The following is a 17,563-nucleotide window of genomic DNA, read 5'->3' on the forward strand; positions in this document are numbered from 1 at the left end:
GGAAAAAACGAAAACAAGCAAACAGAAAATCGCCCCGGGGGTGAAGGGGTTGCAGATGGCGGGCTCAGCTTAGTCCATGCTGACCCCAAGCTTCCCTATGTGAATCAGGACAATAAGTGGAGTGCTTTAGGTTTTCCTCCAGACGGCACTTTTTGGGGGCTGCTTATTTCATTCCTGGTGATAAGTGGTGGGATATCTGCCCTTCCTGATCTATGGATGCCGTCACCGCAGCATTATGGCTGATTGCTGTGCCGCAATTAAACAGGAGGCAACTCTTATCTAATAGACATTTCCACAGCGCGTCGTCCCCCCGGTCTCTGCTCCATTAATGTGACATCTGAACATAGGATAATCGTGGTGATGATGGCGATAATAACATTCCTGCATCCTCCATTATAGCTGTCACTCAGAATGTCTCTGCAAATGTCACCCTTCATACTGTATGCGGAGTCGGGTCCCTTTAATTCCGTGTATCAGATCCTCGGATTCCTCTCTTGGTTTTATTATTTATTATCATTTATTTAGGAGAAGTAAAGTAACAGAAATGTTGCACTGAACAGCCCAGGTGGGCTCAGATTGCTGGCGGGGGGCACCGGTGACTGTGTGTCCGCATGGTCCCACTTAAAGCCCCTGAGCCCCAGTGACATTTCTCAAAGGAGACCCAAACAGTCCCAATGCTCATGTATTATGTGCAGCCCTTCTCTATAGCCGGTTGGCCCCCTAAGGCATCAGGGCCCGCAGGGAAAGTTTATCCTCTGTACCTAGAACCGGCATTAAAGGAGGAAAACAAGACAGTTTCCCAGGACCTTTAAGGGCGACCAGCGGGCCCCTAACAGCTGCAGGTTTGTGGGGTCAGTCAGTCTGTGGCCATGTAACATGTAGTGCGCAGACATCTGTGCGTAACATGCAGTGTTTGTGTGTAATATTCTTTGTGTATGTTCGTATGTGTGTAACATGCAGTGAGTGCATCAATATTGCACCATACAGGCTGGGTGTGTGTGTGCATAATATACATTGTGTGTGTGTGCATAATATACATTGTGTGTGTGTGCATAATATACATTGTGTGTGTGTGCATAATATACATTGTGTGTGTGTGCATAATATACATTGTGTGTGTGTGCATAATATACATTGTGTGTGTGCATAATATACATTGTGTGTGTGTGCCATACAGGGCATGTGTGTATAACATACTGTGTGTGTAACATGCAGTGTATATGTGTGTACCATACAGTGTATGTAGCCGTCTGTGTGTACTATATATGTGTAGCATGGAGCGTAACGTAGGTGTAAACACGTTGGCGATCTCCCAACAATCGAGTAAAGTTCTCATTCCCCAGCTGATTGGATCGGTTACACAGGACACGGGTGCGGCACACTGTCCGGTGTACACAGGGTATGTGCTGCCGTCAGTATATTGGATAGAGGAGCGGACCAGTCATCGCTCTGTGTCCATCATTCTTCGTCAGCCGGTGTAAAGATCCCGGGAGACAAGAGCTATACGACTTGAATATGGCTGATTGCGCTGGTGTAAATGTAACCTGCATGTTTCTGTGTGATGGAGCAATATTTTAGCATTTAGGGCCCAACTGATAATTTTGCCCATTTGCCCATTTTGTTGCCCTGTCTGTAGCCCCTCGAGTTATTGCACACTTCCCAGCAGTCCCAGATCCTGCAGCACATTCCCAGAGTTAAGAAGCTTTCCCCCGGGGCTAGTGATATGTCCCAGATTTAGGATGCAGATACATTTAATGCATTGGTGGAGCAGGGAGCCGTCAGCTCCCTGCTCCACCATCCAGACTGTGCATCGCCTCTGCCCTCATGATGACATCGCAGGAAGCCTCACGAGGCGTAGAGTGGTGTAGGTCGCCTCCGCTCATCCTGGGAAAGGGGCAATGTGAGCACTTTTTTAATTTTGTCACTGGACAGGCATAATACTATGTGAGGAGCACTTCTGTGAGATCATAATGTGTTGGAGGCACTGTGGGGTCTTTATACTGTGTGGGGCCATTGACAGATTAGCAGAATATAAGAGGGGAATTATGGGGGCATCATAATCTGTGTGGGGCACTGTGGTAGCATCATACTGCATGAGAGTGACTGTAGGGACATCATAGTGTGTGGGGGTATCTATAGGGGAATCATTCTGTATGGATGCAACTGTAGAGGTATATCATAATGTATGTGGCAACTGTAGGTATATCATACTGTGTGAGGGAAACTGCGAATCATACTGTGTGGAGGCGCTAAAATGGCATTATACTGTGTGGAGGCACATGTAGGCGCATCATACTGCGTGGGGTCACTGAAAGGGCATCATACCATGTGGAGGTGTCTCTAGAGACATCATACTGTGTGGAGGCATCTATAGGGACATCATACCATGTGGGGGTGTCTATAGGGGCATCATACCGTGTGGAGGTGTCTATAGGGACATCATACTGTGTGGAGGTGTCTATAGGGTCATCATATCATGTGGAGGTGTCTATAGGGACATCATATCATGTGGAGGTGTCTATAGGGACATCATTTTGCGTGGAGGTGTCTATAGGGGCATCATACCATGTAGAGGTGTGTATAGGGACATCATACCATGTAGAGGTGTGTATAGGGACATCATACCATGTAGAGGTGTGTATAGGGACATCATACCGTGTGGAGGTGTGTATAGGGACATCATACAGTGTGGAGGGGTCTATAGGGGCATCATACCGTGTGGAGGTGTCTATAGCCATCATACCGTGTGGAGGTGTCTATAGGGGCATCATACCGTGTGGAGGTGTCTATAGGGGCATCATACCGTGTGGAGGTGTCTATAGGGACATCATACCATGTAGAGGTGTCTATAGGGGCATCATACCGTGTGGAGGTGTCTATAGGGGCATCATACTGTGTGGAGGTGTCTATAGGGACATGATACCATGTGGAGGTGTCTATAGGGGCATCATACTGTGTGGAGGTGTCTATAGGGACATGATACCATGTGGAGGTGTCTATAGCGGCATCATACTGTGTGGAGGTGTTTATAGGGACATCATACCATGTGGAGGTGTCTATAGCCATCATACCGTGTGGAGGTGTCTATAGCCATCATACCGTGTGGAGGTGTCTATAGGGGCATCATACCGTGTGGAGGTGTCTATAGGGGCATCATACCGTGTGGAGGTGTCTATAGGGACATCATACCATGTAGAGGTGTCTATAGGGGCATCATACTGTGTGGAGGTGTCTATAGGGACATGATACCATGTGGAGGTGTCTATAGCGGCATCATACTGTGTGGAGGTGTTTATAGGGACATCATACCATGTGGAGGTGTCTATAGGGACATCACACCATGTGGAGGTGTCTATAGGGACATCATACTGTGTGGGGGAAACTGGGAATCATACTGTGTGGGGGCACTGAAATGGCATTATACTGTGTGGAGGTGCACCATACTGTGTGGGCGCTTCTTTAGGGGCATCATACTGTATGGAAGTGTCTACAGGAGCATAATACCTTGTGGAGGTGTGTGGTGGTGCATCATACTGTGTGGGGGCACTGAAGGAGCGTCATAATGTTTGGGCGTGTCTATAGGGGCATCATACTGTATTTTGTGTTAGGTTTTTTTTGGAGGCATCATACTATATGGAGGTGTCTATAGGGACATCATACTGTATGGGGGCATCTATAGGGGAACCATACTGTATTTTGTGTTAGGGGTCTTTGTTGAGGGGCATCATACTGTATAGTGGGTTATCATGGAGGCCTCCCACTATATTGGGCCATGAAAGGAATATTTCCACATGGGCACATATACAGACTGGGTAAAATTAGCGGTTCATGTCCCTCTTTACTGTCTTTAAATGTAAGGCGCTGTGTCACCATCCAGCTGTCACGTTGCAGAACAGTTGGCTGATAAAGAGGCTGAGGCATCCGTCTGATTGTAACGTCCTCCTGGGCAGGGACCACCACAACATGAAGCTCCTGGTACACCTAAGTATCATGTATAGTACGGATGCCCCCTGGTGTGGCAGGTGGACCCCTCAAGCACTGGGGGCCCCACAGTGTGGCTCCAACCTCTGCACCCAGCGGATAATTTAGACTTTTTGGCTGGAGGTCTGTCTGGTTGCTTTGTCCTCTAGAACAGGAGAAGATGCAACTTTAAAGCTTGTTTTTCCCAATGCAAAATCTCCACCCAGCCGCCGTTCTACCCAAGTGTCCCTATGAGGCAGACGGCCCTTCTGGCCCCAGCCCCCCATGTGTACCCCCACAATGGCTGATACTCTTCCGTGTACAGAGTTGTCGTATTTCCGGGGACAGTCGCACATTACTCTCGGGAGTTCTCGAGGGGGAATGCGGCTTCCCAATAATTCATGACCGAGTATCTACCATAAGAAGGAACAGACCCCGGTTTATGGCGCTCACAGTCACAGTCACAGCTTGGCTTCCTGTCACTTCCATGCAGTCAATTCCTCAGTGAGAAAAACATTTATACGCCGGGGAAACTTGCAGAATAACAGTTTTGTGTCTTAAGGCGTAAAATGTGACTCGTTGGGTCCCAGGGGTGAAGGTTCTCAATGAAGCATTCATATTCATACCCAGTCCAAGCCGCCCAGCACTGCGTCACGGCTCGCACCTTCCGTAATACTAGGCTGCAGGATAATTACCAGGTTATTGCAGCCTTTGGCTTCTGGCTAATTACTCCCTTATGATGGAAATGTTTGGGTAAGTGGACGGCACAAAGAAAACAACGAGCGCACAAGTTTTACAGAAAACTCCGGAATAAAAACCAATACAATATAATAAACCATACAGATAATCAGATAATACAGAAAATGTCTTGAGCACTGTAGAATTTGCTGATACATCTAGTTCTTAGCAAAGAGAATTGTCAGTCATTGGAAGTGGAACCCATCAGCAGGTAGAAAAGAAAGGCTACTCTTGGCATTGATCATGCTGGCCGATTTATACGCTTACATTCAAAAGTCTGGTTGATATAGGAGTTGGTAATGTCAGTAAGCGCTATAGTGCACGCCGATCAACCTGCATCCTGCCCGTCATTAAGTGGAGGCCATCAGCAAGTAGAAAAAAATACTACTATTGTCGTATTGTGCGGGTAATGTCAGTGATTTAACACTGCAGCATGGAACACTGCACAGCATGGAACACTGCACTGCACAGCATGGAACACTGCACTGAACAGCATGGAACTCTGGACTGCACAGCATGGAACTCTGGACTGCAGAGCATGGAACCCTGCACAACATGGAACTCTGCACTGCACAGCATGGAACACTGCACTGCACAGCATGGAACTCTGCACTGCACAGCATGGAACACTGCACTGCACAGCATGGAACTCTGCACTGCATGGAACTCTGCACTGCACAGCATGGAACACTGGACTGCACAGCATGGAACTCTGCACTGCACAGCATGGAACTCTGCACAGCATGGAACTCTGCACTGCACAGCATGGAACACTGGACTGCACAGCATGGAACTCTGCACTGCACAGCATGGAACTCTGCACAGCATGGAACTCTGCACTGCACAGCATGGAACTCTGCACAGCATGGAACTCTGCACTGCACAGCATGGAACACTGCACTGCACAGCATAGAACACTGGACTGCACAGCATGGAACTCTGCACTGCACAGCATGGAACTCTGCACAGCATGGAACTCTGCACTGCACAGCATAGAACACTGCACTGCACAGCATGGAACTCTGCACTGCACAGCATGGAACTCTGCACTGCACAGCATGGAACACTGCACAGCATTGGATATTGCATTGCACAGCATGGAACACTGCACTGCACAGCATGGAACACTGCACTGCACAGCATGGAACACTGCACTGCACAGCATGGAACACTGCACTGCACAGCATGGAACACTGCACTGCACAGCATGGAACTCTGACTTGCACAGCATGGAACACTGCACTGCACAGCATGGAACTCTGCACTGCACAGCATGGAACTCTGCACAGCATGGAACTCTGCACTGCACAGCATGGAACACTGCACTGCACAGCATGGAACTCTGCACTGCACAGCATGGAACACTGCACTGCACAGTATGGAACTCTGGACTGCAGAGCATGGAACACTGCACAGCATTGGATATTGCATTGCACAGCATGGAACACTGCACTGCACGGAACACTGCACTGCACAGCATGGAACACTGCACTGCACAGCATGGAACTCTGGACTGCACAGCATGGAACTCTGGACTGCACAGCATGGAACCCTGCACAACATGGAACTCTGCACTGCACAGCATAGAACACTGCACAGCATGGAACACTGCACAGCACAGCATGGAACACTGCACAGCATGGAACACTGCACTGCACAGCATGGAACACTCCACTGCACAGCATGGAACACTCCACTGCACAGCATGGAACACTGCACTGCACAGCATGGAACACTACACTGCACAGCATGGAACACTTTACTGCACAGCATGGAACTCTGCACTGCACAGCATGGAACTCTGGACTGCACAGCATGGAACACTGCACTGCACAGCATGGAACTCTGACTTGCACATCATGGAACACTGCACTGCACAGCATGGAACTCTGCACTGCACAGCATGGAACTCTGCACAGCATGGAACTCTGCACTGCACAGCATGGAACACTGCACTGCACAGCATGGAACTCTGCACTGCACAGCATGGAACACTGCACTGCACAGCATGGAACTCTGGACTGCAGAGCATGGAACACTGCACAGCATTGGATATTGCATTGCACAGCATGGAACACTGCACTGCACGGAACACTGCACTGCACAGCATGGAACACTGCACTGCACAGCATGGAACTCTGGACTGCACAGCATGGAACTCTGGACTGCACAGCATGGAACCCTGCACAACATGGAACTCTGCACTGCACAGCATAGAACACTGCACAGCATGGAACACTGCACTGCACAGCATGGAACACTGCACAGCATGGAACACTGCACTGCACAGCATGGAACACTGCACTGCACAGCATGGAACACTACACTGCACAGCATGGAACACTTTACTGCACAGCATGGAACTCTGCACTGCACAGCATGGAACTCTGGACTGCAAAGCATGGAACTCTGCACTGCACAGCATGGAACACTGCACAGCATGGAACACTGCACTGCACAGCATGGAACACTGCACTGCACAGCATGGAACACTACACTGCACAGCATGGAACACTTTACTGCACAGCATGGAACACTACACTGCACAGCATGGAACACTTTACTGCACAGCATGGAACACTCCACTGCACAGCATGGAACACTCCACTGCACAGCATGGAACACTGCACTGCACAGCATGGAACACTACACTGCACAGCATGGAACACTTTACTGCACAGCATGGAACTCTGCACTGCACAGCATGGAACTCTGGACTGCAAAGCATGGAACTCTGCACTGCACAGCATGGAACACTACACTGCACAGCATGGAACACTTTACTGCACAGCATGGAACTCTGCACTGCACAGCATGGAACACTGCGCTGCACAGCATGGAACAGTGCACATCATGGAACACTGCACTGCACAGTATGGAACACTGCACAGCATGGAACACTGCACTGCACAGCATGGAACTCTGCACTGTAGAGCATGGAACACTGCACAGCATAGAACACTGCATTGCACAGAATGGAACTCTGCACTGCACAGCATGGAACACTGCACTGCAGAGCATGGAACACCGCACTGCACCGCATGGAACACTGCACTGCACAGCATGGGACACTTTACTGCACAGCATGGAACTCTGCGCTGCAGAGCATCAAACACTGCGCTGCAGAGCATCGAACACTGCACTGCACAGCATGGAACACTGCACTGCATAGCATGGAACACTACACTGCACAGTATGGAACACTGCACTGCACAGCATGGAACACTACACTGCATAGCATGGAACACTTTACTGCACAGCATGGAACACTGCACTGCACAGCATGGAACTCTGCAGAGCACACTGCACTGTACAGCATGGAACTCTGCACTGCACAGCATGGAACACTGCACAGTATGGGATACTGCATTGCACAGCATGGAACTATGCACTGCACAGTATGGAACACTGCACTGCACAGCATGGAACACTACACTGCATAGCATGGAACACTTTACTGCACAGCATGGAACTCTGCACTGCACAGCATGGAACACTGCACTGCACAGCATGGAACACTGCACTGCACAGCATGGAACATTGCACGGCACAGCTTGAAACACTGGGGCATGGAATTATGGAGGCACAGGAGCGCATCACACCTGTAAATGACTCATTCCATTTACACAGACATAGCCCTCACAGCGGGACCGGTATTGGTTTGGCTTCTTTGTGTTTGCAGATGTGTTTTCGAGTGGTAATATAATCAGAAGATTAAATTATGCTTCTCTCTCCTAAAGATGGGGGCATGAAAATGATGTGAAGTTCTCTAGAAGTAACATGTGCGTGTGGCAGTTGTACTTGCACCTAGAGAGCTGTTTTAGGGTTTGTAAACGTTTGCAACCATGTTCAATGTTTCAATGCATCTAAAATAACAAATGAAGCAAATATGTACAGGTGTATTTCACACAATTAGAATATCATCAAAAAGTAAATTTATTTCAGTTCATCAATGCAAAAAGTGAATCTCATATACTCTATAGAGTCATTACACACAGAATGATCTATTCCAAGTGTTTATTTCAGTAAATTAGAATACTTTATAACACCAGCTGAAAAAAAATGATTTTAAAATCCGAAATGTTGGCCTACTGAAATGTATGTTCAGTAAATGCCCTCAATACTTGGTCGCGGCTCCTTTTGCATCAATTACTGCATCAATGCGGCGTAGCATGGAGGCGATCAGCCTGTGGCACTGCTGAGGGGTTATGGAAGCCCAGGTTGCTTTGATAGCAGCCTTCAGCTCGTCTGCATTGTTGGGTCTGGTGTCTCTCATCTTCCTCTTGACAATACTCCATAGATTCTCTATGGGGTTAAGGTCAGGAGAGTTTGCTGCCAATCAAGCCCAGTGATACTGTTGTTTGTAAACCCGGTATTGGTTCTTCTGTGGACAGGGGCCAAGTCCTGCTGGAGAATGACATTTCCATCTCCAAAAAGCTTGTCGGCAGAGGGAAGCATGAAGTTACATAGTTACATAGTTATTAAGGTTGAAGGAAGACTTTAAGTCCATCTAGTTCAACCCATGAAGTGCTCTAAACTGTCCTGGTAGACGGCTGCGCTGACTTTGGTCCTGATAAAACACAGTGGACCTACACCAGCAGATGACATGGCTCCCCAAACCATCACTGATTGTGGAGACTTCACACTAGACCTCCAGCAGCTTGGATTGTGGCCTCCACTCTTCCTCCAGACTCTGGGACCTGGATTTCCAAGGTTGGTGTGAAGTTTCTACAGTCAGTGATGGTTTGGGGGCCATGTCATCTGCTGGTGAAGTTACATTCAGAATAATCTCTACACTCTGGCTCCTGTTTGCCTATTGCCAAGGGATAATGCACACAGTAATGTCACAGTACAGGGATAATATACACAGTGATGTCACAGTACAGGGATAATAAATAATTATGTCACAGTATAGAGATATTATACATAGCAATGTCACAGTACAGAGATAATGAACGGTGATGTCACAGAACAGAGATAATAAGAAGAGTGATGTCACAGGAAAGAGACAATAAGCACAGTGATGTCACAGAAAAGAGATAATGCACATAGTGATGTCACAGTACAGGGATAATAAACAGTGATGTCACAGTACAGAGATATTATACACAGCAATGTCACAGTACAGAGATAATGCACACAGTGATGTCACATAACAGAGATCATACACACAGTGACCTCAGAGTACAGAGATAATGTAATCTTTGACCTTTACTTGAAAGTTTATCCAACATTCCCCAGCAATGGACATGTAGGTATTTAATGCTGTGTAGGTAATAGTAAAGCAAAGGATGAAAACTTTAGTGAGGAAAAATCCTGCTCATCTTCAAACGCCATAAATTCATCTTAAAGGAACGGTCAGATGACACATTGCGGCCGGCGCTCGCTTTGTTCTGGAACATAGAAATAAATAATCGAGTTGTTTCTCTATATAAAGAATGTGATCGTCCGGCCACAAATCCTCTCGCGCTCCTCAGTGAGGATGGATAACGGGAGGTGGCGGAGATTTAATCCTGAACGGTGGGATTCAGGCGCTTTGATGAATTTTCCAATAGAATCCATGCGTTATAAAGACAACGATTATTATAGAAGCTTTCAGATTATTATCAGATGGTTCGGGATGGGGGGGGGATGGCGAATCTACTGGGAACCATTGTCCATATGTTACTGGTTAGCTCCCCACTCCGGGCAGGACATGGGGTAGAAGCGGTTCCTGTGCGCTGTCTGATTTATGGCCGCCACCTGCACAACACATATGGTTTATGAGGCAATAACCATAAAGAAAAATCCATCATAATATACAATAAACTTCACCCACAGCAGTAACCACAGAACCTGGACATTGTCCATCAGACGGTGACAGCGGGAATGTGATCGGCGTCAGATTGATACAAGCGATTATTGACCGCGAGGGAAATATCAAACAGCGAAGCGTACAGGTGACCCAATATATTATTCATTACACACGCGGGAGGAGAGTTACACATATTCATCAAAGGCACAGCGTACATATACCGATTCATTATGTAATAAGCTATAAACGCAGAAAAATCCCCCAAAAATGTGACCTTTATTGGATAAATACTACAAATACTGGAGGGAAGGACAAACCACAGCAAGGGGCATAAAGGGACTAAAGATGTAAAGAAGGGGTCGGTGTAGATCTACATTTGTACGCTGAGGTACCCGAACCTGCCTGCGGAAGTTGGAACCCGGGTGTAGTCGATCTGGCGACCACACTCAACGTGGACTATAAGACCCTAATAACCTAAACACCACAGGAAGGAAGTGAGCGGAAGACATTAGGATCCTGTGTGGGACAAGTACAAACCCACGTCACAAGGCAAGAGGTCAACGCTGCCATACACTGAAGAACTACAAATACACGATGTCCACATCAACCAAATTATATGACAGAAGTGGGAAAGTAAATACAAGTCTTCCCGCACCTGTATACCAGTATTACACAAGGCGGCACTGCACTGTCCCATAATCACAGCAGATATTCTAACAAGGCAGCAAAATGTTCCAGATATTTCCACTTATTTGTCCACCGAATTCCCAAATGTTCTTTGTCTTTTTCATAGATTCATTATATGTCTCCTCCTGTACTGACCCTGAGTTACATCCTGTATTAGGCGTCTTTCACACGTCAGTGTCTCCGGTACGTGTACTGAGAGTTTTCTCACGTACCGGAGACACTGACACATGTAGACACATTTAAATGAATGGGTCTATGCACATGTGCGTGTTTTCACACGGACCGTATGTCCGTGCTGAAAACATGTCGACATGTCCGTTTTCCACCGGCAGCACGGACCACAATACGGACAGCACACGTGCACACGGAGAACAGTGTGCACTCTCCTCCGTGTGCGCGTACCGCCCGCAGGAGAGACAGCGCTACAGTAAGCGCTGTCCCCCCCGCGTGTGGTGCTGAAGGCGGAATTCATCTCTTCTCCCCCGCCGGAGAGAAGAGATGAAAGATCAAGTTTTTTTGTTTTTTTTTGTGAACAATAAAGTTTGCATGTGCGTCCGCGTCCCCCCCCCCCCCCCCCCCTCAGTGCGCCGCCTGGCCCCGTGCAGAAGAAATACTCACCTAGCTCCCGCGACGTCTCCTCTGTCCTCTCCGCACTGGCCCCTTCTCCTGTGTGAGCGGTCACGTGGGACCGCTCATTACAGTCGCACGTATGTGCCACTTGAGCACACGGACATACGGACACGGATATCTCCGGTACCGGTTTTTCCGGTACCGGAAATATCAGGACGTGTGAAAGAGCCCTTATATTGTATTCTCCTCCATGCTTATTCGCTCCTCACCCAATCGCCTCCAAGACTTCTCCCGAAAATCCCCCATCCTCTGGAATACCGTGCCCAACACGTCCGGTTATCCACCACCCTCGGATCCTTCAAAACAAACCTGAAAACTCATCTCTTCAAAGAAGCTACAACTTGTAACTTCCACACGGCCACCTCATCACCATCGGAGCTCCTGCAACCCTCGACCTGCTGTCTCCTTCCCATAATCCTGTAGAATGTAAGCCACAAGGGCCGGGTCCTCGCCCCTCTGTACCAGTCTGTCATTGTTAGTTTGCTTACTGTGATATCTGTATTTTGATGTAACCCCTTCTCATGTACAGCACCATGGAATTAATGGTTCTATATAAATAATTAATAATAATAATTATACTCGACAGCCGAACTCACTATTCTCCTGCCGAAGGCAATATGTGGGTGCAGAATATTGTTGTACATAGGAGCAGTATTATAGTAGTTATATTCTTGTACATAGAGGCAGTATTATAGTAGTTATATTCTTGTACATAGAAGCAGTATTATAGTAGTTATATTCTTGTACATAGGGGTCAGTATTATAGTAGTTATATTCTTGTACATAGGAGCAGTATTATAGTAGTTATATTCTTGTACATAGGAGCAGTATTATAGTAGTTCTATTCTTGTACATAGGGGTCAGTATTATAGTAGTTATATTCTTGTACATAGGAGCAGTATTATAGTAGTTCTATTCTTGTACATAGGGGTCAGTATTATAGTAGTTATATTCTTGTACATAGGAGCAGTATTATAGTAGTTATATTCTTGTACATAGGGGGCAGTATTATAGTAGTTATATTCTTGTACATAGGAGCAGTATTATAGTAGTTATATTCTTGTACATAGGAGCAGTATTATAGTAGCTATATTCTTGTACATAGGGGCAGTATTATAGTAGTTATATTCTTGTACATAGGGAGCAGTATTATAGTAGTTATATTCTTGTACATAGGGGCAGTATTATAGTAGTTATATTCTTGTACATAGGGAGCAGTATTATAGTAGTTATATTCTTGTACATAGGGGCAGTATTATAGTAGCTATATTCTTGTACATAGGGGCAGTATTATAGTAGTTATATTCTTGTACATAGGGAGCAGTATTATAGTAGTTATATTCTTGTACATAGGAGCAGTATTATAGTAGTTATATTCTTGTACATAGGAGCAGTATTATAGTAGTTATATTCTTGTACATAGGGAGCAGTATTATAGTAGTTATATTCTTGTACATAGGGGCAGTATTATAGTAGCTATATTCTTGTACATAGGGGCAGTATTATAGTAGTTATATTCTTGTACATAGGGGCAGTATTATAGTAGTTATATTCTTGTACATAGGGAGCAGTATTATAGTAGTTATATTCTTGTACATAGGGGCAGTATTATAGTAGTTATATTCTTGTACATAGGGGCAGTATTATAGTAGTTATATTCTTGTACATAGGGAGCAGTATTATAGTAGTTATATTCTTGTACATAGGGGCAGTATTATAGTAGCTATATTCTTGTACATAGGGGCAGTATTATAGTAGTTATATTCTTGTACATAGGAGCAGTATTATAGTAGTTATATTCTTGTACATAGGGGCAGTGTTATAGAAGTTATATTCTTGTATATGGAAAGCAAATGAACACTCGCTGTCTCTTTACACAGATGTCACATATAACTGGTCAGAGATATGATTCATACATTATATACTTTCCTCTTTTTCTTAGACTGATTGTGTCATGTTCTGTGAAGTACATCAGGAATTTATAAGCTTTGCGTTTTTATTATTCGCCTTTTTATGTTTTTATCTTTCGGAATCACTTCGAAATTTACCTTTACTGTCACCATAGAATAATTGCTCTTTTACAATCTGGTTTTTCATTTCAGCCCTAATCTTGGATCATTGACAGCTTTTAAGTAATACCTGCAATTTTTAGTACTTTTCCTATCATTACATTTCTTCTTCTATTGGATAAATCACATTCATTGCAGAAATCACTTCAAATCTTTGCAGTTTTTACTTTGTATAACGGTGAGCGGCTTTCACCTCTCAGTCCTACTCAGAATACTGATTACAATTTCCAGTTCTTTTTCTTCCATTACTTGATAAATCTCCATTTGGTGACATTTTTTATTTATCCCATTTCGGAAAAGCTGGGTGATTACTGATTAGCTATGGCAGTGTTCAAAATAATACAGTGAGTTCACAAACAAGAGTTAATCACAAATCTTTCTCCTAGTTGCTATTTCCAGCATTGGGGACATTGCACCCTGTAGATAATTTGTAACTACTTTACAGAAAATAACAAAAAATGAACATTGTTGTTCTAATAAACAGCAGTGTCTGCATTTGTCTTTACTTTTTTTGTGGATTTATCATTCCTGTGAATCAGTAACCTAATATTTAGTTGTTACCCACAGTTTTTTAGAACAGCTTCACATCTATGTCGCACGGAGTCACCAACTTCTGACCCTGTCACCTGTGATTCCAGCCCAGGATGCTCGGACGACATCCCACAATTTTTTAGCATTTGTTGACTTTTCCTCAGAAACTGCATTTTTGATGTCGCCCCACAAGTGTCTATTGGATTAAGGTCTGAGGATTGGGCCGGCCGCTCCATAACCTATGAATGATCTGTAGGCAGTGCTCCTCCTGTTCCTCCTTGCACAAAGGCTGAGGTAGCGGTCCTGCTGCTGGGTTGTTGCCCTCCTACGACCCCTTCCACATCTCCTGGTAGCACCTCCAGCCTCTGGTCACTACACTCACAGACACAGAAAACCTTCTTGCCACAGCTCACATTGATGTCCCATCCTGGATGAGCTGCACTACCTGAGCCACTTGTGTGGGTTGTAGAGTCCGTCTCATGCTACCACGAGTGTGAAAGCACAACCAACCTTCAAAAGTGACCAAAACATCAGCCAGAAAGCATTGGTACAGAGATGTGGTCTGTGGTCCCCACCTGCAGAACCACTCCTTTTATTGAGGGTGTCTTGATAATTGCCAATAATTTCCATCTGTTGTGTATTCCATTTGCACAACAGCATGTGAAATTGATTGTCAAACAGTGTTGCTTCCTAAGTGGACAGTTTGAGTTCACAGAAGTTTGATCTACTTGGAGTTAGATTCTGTTGTTTAAGTGTTCCCTTTATTTTTTTGAGCAGTGTATATACAGCTATTTAACATAAAAATGCGAGTTAAACAATAGATCTTCTGTTGACTCGTTCCCTCTGATTGTCCCATTTCGCCATTCATGATTCTTTGGTTTCTGGCAGGTACGAGGCTGCGCACCATCTATATACTGTAACTGAATAGCAAAGTGCTGCAGTGTTTGTGTTTGTGGATTTTATCTTAATGTTTGTGCAGCAACCTATGCGCCGAGTGTAAAGAGATTGTCAATCTTTGTGGACAATTTCTATTTTTCCTTAACTGCCTGGATTTGTATTTTGGGCTAAAAATCATTTTTGCAATTTGGTTTCATTTTCAATTATTTGACTTTTACAGGGGCCTTGTTTGCTGCTCATTCAACTTTGATGTGGTCATAAATCAAGTGAGAGGCTAGAAAACATATAAACCCTCATTCAGGCTGTCGGAACGAGCTCACTGATGGATTTTAAGTCAACTCATTCTGCAGACAGCAATAGACTGAGAAATATAGAGAATATGGAGACAAATGTAGCAAAAAAACCTTTAATGAAAACCGATTGCAAAACATTACAACGTTGATACAATGATGGGAAGAAAAGTAATTTTGCAATTAGGGAATGGGAGCTGTAATGGGTGGTCCTGACTCCGCACCCTTCATCATCAGCGTCGTCATCATCGTCATATTGTTGCATTTTAATAACCTCTGCTGCAGTCCAGAAATGACCAGTACACCGCCAGAGAACTATTTTATTCCACGTTCCTGGGGGTCTACGCTCCTGTATCAGTAGATGCCACTAGTTTCCATTGCAGCCTCATCTTCCCGGGAGCTCGGTGCCCTGTCGATACCTGGCGGAGGCCATCGCTGCTATTAACAAACTGTAGAGGCCAAAATAAATCTCAAAGAGAAGTTAAAGAATGTATCAATCAATAACTCCAGATTTCCTTTAAAGTGAACGTCGACTCAGATTCTTAATCCAATTTCAGCTGTAGGTGAAAACATCTCCAGCTTGTGTTTGGGGGTGCACATGCCCTTTAAGAGCGGCCCCGCTACAGTCCTGATGTGCAGCATTTTCCATGCGCCCCATAATCCGCTCTCTGTTATATGTGATTGCTACATATAAACACATTGTATCTGCCGCTAACACTCAGATTCCGAGAACTCATTACATGATCACGCGGATTTTTTCGGGACATCGCAGTCAACATCTGCTGCATTCAGATCCCACCGCCCTGTGGATTTTCATTTTTATGTAATTTTCGGTTAATTATGGTGTAAAAACAATCAGGAAAAAAAATTACACCAAAAAGTCTAAACGTTCCCAGCACGTGTACAAAAGCATCAAAACAGCTGTGATGTTCTGCTAAAGGTGCGTGTTATAGGGAATCTGTCACCAGCAGCATGATGTCGGGGCAGAGACCCTGATTCCAGTGATGTCTCACTTACTGGTCTGTTTGCTGCAGTTTTGATAAATCAGTGTTTTATCAGCAGGAGATTATCACTATAGGACTAGTTGTTCTGTGCCATGTAGTACTCCTGCTGTGAGTAACCCCAACTCCACCTGTGACTGGCAACTTTCTGCCTATGCACAGTGTACACAGAAAGTTGCCAATCATTGGTGTGGGCGGGTTATACAGAGCTCAGCATTCAGGAACTTGTAGATCTGCATCAGAGAGAACTCTGATTTTATGAAAACTACAGGAAGCAGCCCATTAAATGATGTATAGCAAAAACGTGATGACCGGCTCCCTCTAATGGATTACCCTAACAATAAGAAATTCTCTAAAACTCCCTAAAAAGGAATTTAAAAAACAGATTTTACTCCAAGTTGCAGGTGAAACATCACATTTTAGATCTGGAGGGATGAACTGTTCCATATACACTCACCGGCCACTTTATTAGGTACACCTGTCCAACTTCTTGTTAACACTTAATTTCTAATCAGCCAATCACATGGCGGCAACTCAGTGCATTTAGGCATGTAGACATGGTCAAGACAATCTCCTGCAGTTCAAACCGAGCATCAGTATGGGGAAGAAAGGTGATTTGAGTGCCTTTGAACGTGGCATGGTTGTTGGTGCCAGAAGGGCTGGTCTGAGTATTTCAGAAACTGCTGATCTACTGGGATTTTCACGCACAACCATCTCTAGGGTTTACAGAGAATGGTCCGAAAAAGAAAAAAAATCCAGTGAGCGGCAGTTCTGTGGGCGGAAATGCCTTGTTGATGCCAGAGGTCAGAGGAGAATGGGCAGACTGGTTCGAGCTGATAGAAAGGCAACAGTGACTCAAATCGCCACCCGTTACAACCAAGGTAGGCCTAAGAGCATCTCTGAACGCACAGTGCGTCGAACTTTGAGGCAGATGGGCTACAGCAGCAGAAGACCACACCGGGTACC

The sequence above is a fragment of the Ranitomeya variabilis genome, chromosome 8 (assembly GCF_051348905.1).
Source record: "Ranitomeya variabilis isolate aRanVar5 chromosome 8, aRanVar5.hap1, whole genome shotgun sequence".
In the NCBI taxonomy this organism is placed as follows: Eukaryota; Metazoa; Chordata; class Amphibia; order Anura; family Dendrobatidae; genus Ranitomeya; species Ranitomeya variabilis.